Genomic DNA, 4,907 nt, shown 5'->3' with positions numbered 1-4,907 from the left:
TTGCCTATCCCTAAGACTAGCAAAAAACCCAACAACAATCAGACTAATTTGTGCAAAATAGGAGACATTCTGCCAATCTGATGACATTTCAAGGAGACAAAGGAAGATTTATTTCCACTCTGCTAACGATATGCTGACAAGTGAAGCTGGAATTCCAGTCATCATTAGCCAGTAGACATAGGGAGCCAGAAAGTGAATCCCTTGTACATAGAGAGTGGGGAACAGTTGAAGATAGCAACTCCCATCAACCCCAGACAGCATCACCAACAGTGAAGGTTGATATGTGCCATAGCCATGTAACATTTGGAGGGTCACACATTGGCCATCCTGCTGTAGACACTCTCAGAGACAAACCTTCATTTCAGTACCCTGTATGAGAGTGGTTCACAACCTTTGGGTCTTGCAGATGTTTTGGACTTCCCACAATTCTTAACTAGCTTGACAAACTAGATAGGTCTTCTGGGCGTTGAAGCCCAAAACATCTAGACAACCAAAGATTGGGAACCACTGTCCTATGAGACAGCACTACACACACTCTCCAGAATACTGGTATAACATTTTGTGATAGTTTCCCTCACCTAAGATACCCGTGTTTTTCAGTGTCTGAACTTCAAATTACACTCCTTAGAACCACATATTAATTCCCACATGTATGTTGTTGCTGTTACATGCCTTCAAGTCACTTATCAACTCATGGTGACAACACTGATTTCATGGGTTTTTCTTAAGCTCAGAGCTGATTTGCCATTGCCTTCCTCTGAAATATAACCTCCAGCACCTGGTATTCCTTTGCTTAGCTTCCAAGATCTAATCGGATGTGGTGCCTTAAGGATACTTACTGTATATACTCAACTATAAGATGACCTCATGTATAAGTCGAGGTCAGGTTTTGGGGTCAAAATTATGGATTTTGCCATGACCCGTAGATAGGTTGAGGATAAAACTTGGAGGCTCCTTCAGTGTATATGTGCATATAGCAAGAGACTCTCATTGAGGCTTTTTCCTTCATCCTTTTGGCCAGATGTGCGGGTGGGAGATGGACTCTTAATCAAACAGCAATATCAATCAGTCACCCAGGACTCTTTCTGCTTGGCTTCAGAGAGAAATAAATTCCTCTCCAAACCGCATGAGGAAATCTGAAAGAGCTGCTAACACATTTCCATAGTGACCTGTAAATAAGTCGACCTGGGATTTGGGGGTCAATTTTTGGCCATAAATTTTTAGACTTAGACAAGTATATACCATATGCTATCCCAAAAAGATGGATGCTAAGCAGTAATGGAAGGCTCGACCATGGAAACCTTGGGCAAATCACACTCTCTCAACCTCTGAGAAAAGCAAAGACTTTCTAAACAAATCTTGCCATGAAAACCCCATGATAGGCTTGCCTTACAGTTGCCATAAAGCAGAAGCAACTTGAAGACATACAACAAGCAGTAATGACTCCAGTTCCCTCATTTCAACTCATAACAAATAAAAGTTTCTGCACTTTGATTGTCCAGCAGTGCAATTTGAAGACATCTGGCCAAAAGGGAGCTCAATTTGTGTTCACCCAGTCCTGGCCCACTACTCTTTGTCACTGTTGTTGTATGCCTTCAAGTTGTTTCTGACCTTTGGTAATCTAAGACAATTCTATCACAGGGCTTTCTTGGTCAGATTTGTTAAGAAAAGGTTTGCCTTTACTTCCCTCTGAGGCTGAGAGTATATGACATGCCAAAACTCGCCCCATGGGTTTCCATGGCCGAGCGGAGAACTCTGGTCTCCAGAGTCATAGTCCAACACTTAAACCACTATACCATACTGACTCCTAATTTGTTGTTGTATGTTGCTGTTGTTGCGTGTCTTCAAGTCATTTCTGACTTATCGCAACCCTAAGGTGAACTGAGGATCATGAAAGTGTGTGACATACCAAAGGTCACCCAGTGGTTTCCATGGCCAAGCAGGGATTTGAACCCTGATCTCTAGAGTCATAGTCCAACACTCAAGCCACTACACCACACTGACTCCTACTACTCTACTCTACCATTCTGACAAACATTACGGGCTATTCAGGAATAAATTCCTGCCTTAGCTTAACTTGCAGTGGAAAGCTCTATCCTTCTTAGCAGGCAAGGATGGTCCTTAAAGGATTGGGAAGGAAATGGATCAAATCCCTTCTACTTCAAGCAGAAGGAGCAGGGGGTGGCATTCGCTGAAGCAGCTTTCACCTTGGACATGAGCACCATCCTCCCATTTCCGACACCGACTGGGATTTAGCAGTCCAGAGAAGGCCGATTAAGCCCACGTCCCACTGGAATTAATCCCCCTCCCTCAGCGAGGTCACAGCTCAGACACCAGCCAGACACAGCAGGAGAGAGTGGCTGGGGGGGGCATGAATGACACACAGATGATCCCAGTTTCACTGCCCAGCCCTCTGCCCTCGGCTTAGGAATGAGAAGGGAATGAGGACATCGCCCCCAAAGAAGAACCCTGCCCCTCTTCATGAATTCTTCTGACAGTCCACAAATTTTTTACATTGCAGAGAGTGAGGACTCTTCTGTTTGCTGTGCTTTTCACGTCCACTAGGTAGTTTCGTCTGTCCCTTTTCTTTAGACACCTAAACTGTATTTCTAAATCAGTATGTAGAGAGATTTTGTAGCACCTGTGAGACTAACTGTAAGAAAGAAGTTGGTAGCATGATCTTTTGTAGACCTGCGCCTCCTTCCTCAGGTGTACAGTGGTACCTCGGGATACGAAATACCCAGGTTACGAATTTTTCGGGATACGAAAAAATCCCATAGGGAATTATTGTTTCGGGTTACGAAAGTTTTTTCGGGTTACGAAAAAACTTCGGTGCTATTTTAAATGGATTTTCCCCATTAGCGCCTATGGCATTTCGGCTTACGAAGGCTTTTCGGGTTACGAAAGCGGCCGCGGAACAAATTAATTTCGTAACCCGAGGCACCACTGTATTTGGAAGTAGACTTAAGTCTACAAACATTCATGCTGCCAACTTCTTTCTTTCAGTTAGACTCAAAAGTCTAACAGCATCTCTCTGTCTCAAAGGTACTGATTTTACAGACTAACATGGCTATATCTTTGCATTTCTAATGCACAAATGAAGTTTTTAAACTACAGGTGGCTCTTTGTATCCACAGATTTTTTTAGCCACCGATTCCACCATCCACTGCTTGAAAACATTCTAAAAATATATGAATCCCACAAGCAAGTTTGATTTTGCCATTTTATGTAAAGGATTGTAATTAACGGGACTTGAGCATCCACGGGTTTTGATATCCACGCAGTGTCCTGGAACAAACCACACCAGATACCAAGAGCCCACTGTACTGGATTTATCTTCACTTTTAAAAAAAGTCTTTGAAATTCATGGGATTGCCATAAGTCATCAGGCAACCTGAAGACACACACACACACACACACACACACACACTGCATTTAAGGACTGAAGGAAAAATTCATGGCAGGGGGGCAGAATTCATATTTGGAGGAGAATGCCTTTATTTTGTCCCATCAGCTACACCCTTGCCTCAGCCTCATTTCTATTCTTATTACATTTGTATATTTTGAATGACCTGCAAAGGTAAGAGCTGCAAAAACAACCAAGATCTTCCCTCAAGGGAGGATGGGAGGTACTGGGAGTGTGATCCTTGCAATTTAATATTGATCTTATCTTTCATGTAGTTGCATTTTGAAATCAGTAATAACACCAACAGGAAAAAAAGGGATATCCCATCCAGCCTCACAGGTTTAGCAACCTCTGTTGATGGACATGGAGTGTGCCGCCAAGAGGGATAAATGGTGCATGAAAACTACCTGTGCCCAAATAATGTCCTTCAAATAGACGGTTGCAAATTTGCAGGGATTCCTGCTTTCTCCATGTGGGCCAGACAGATAGATGCCATCAGGAAAGAGACAGAGAGACGAGAAAACCTCCCCCCATCTCTGCTCCAATTCCCCTGGCCCAGCTGTTGCTAAAACACACAGATGTGAAGGTGTTTTATTCCCCCACCCCCTCAGTTCTAGTAGAAAGTTTTCCCCCCAATGCATAAGGTACCCCTCCCCAACACACATTCTACTACCACTCTTTCCTGTCTCATCACCCAGCAAATGCAACCATCTGCCAGCAAGGGTGGAGGGAGGGAAAAAGAAGACAAACATGCAAACATCCTGGCTGGAGATCAAACCTTCTGCCTTCTCCCTTGCCTGAGCCCCCCCCCCCCTCAAATATACCCTCCACTCTGCCTCCAGTCTCAGGTGGGGGTAGGGTGGGTAGGCAGGAAGCCAGGGACCAGGGGGAGCTTGCAGTAGATCCTGCCCTCATTTCTTCCCTCCTGGCCACAGCTGGAAGAAAGCAGAGGCAGCAGCAGAGTAACATCACCATCACACATACATGCACTCTCTTTCGCACACACATACGCAAACCTCCCTGGGGAAGGTGTGAGAGGCACATACACAGACAAAGGGGTGGGGCTGCAAAGGAGACAAAAGACACCCCTCTCTCATACACATTTCCAGAGCAATGAAAATGTGTGCAGGGTGAGAGAGAAATACCGGTTCCAAATATACAGTGGGCCCTTGGTATCTGCTGGAGTTCGATTCCAGGAAGACCCATGGGTACCAAAATTTCCAAGTTCCATTCAATAAATTAAATAAGTTGCTTCCTTCCATATCTTTTGAGATGGGGAAGACAGAACAAGAGGGAGTAGAAGGAGTTAGGTAGGCACAAAATATTGCCAAAGAGATGGTGATGTGTCTGTTTTATTTCTTATTGGGTCATTGATGTACTTTTCAGAGTAATACAGCTTGAGTCTCCCTTATCTGAAATGCTTGGGAACAGAAGTGTTTTTGATTTCCCCCCCTCAGATCTTTAGAATATTTGCGTGTACAGCGGGCCCTTGATATCAACT

General features: G+C 44.3%; 1 protein-coding gene across 1 annotated transcript in view; it reads right to left on the bottom strand.

Moving 5' to 3' along the window:
- The window catches only part of LOC121920508 (plexin-B3-like), a 149,555-nt gene that overhangs the window by 34,341 nt on the left and 110,307 nt on the right, over positions 1 to 4,907 (bottom strand). The window lies entirely within an intron of this gene.

Source organism: Sceloporus undulatus, chromosome 2 (genome assembly GCF_019175285.1).
Source record: "Sceloporus undulatus isolate JIND9_A2432 ecotype Alabama chromosome 2, SceUnd_v1.1, whole genome shotgun sequence".
In the NCBI taxonomy this organism is placed as follows: Eukaryota; Metazoa; Chordata; class Lepidosauria; order Squamata; family Phrynosomatidae; genus Sceloporus; species Sceloporus undulatus.
This window is presented reverse-complemented; position numbering and strand designations above follow the sequence as displayed.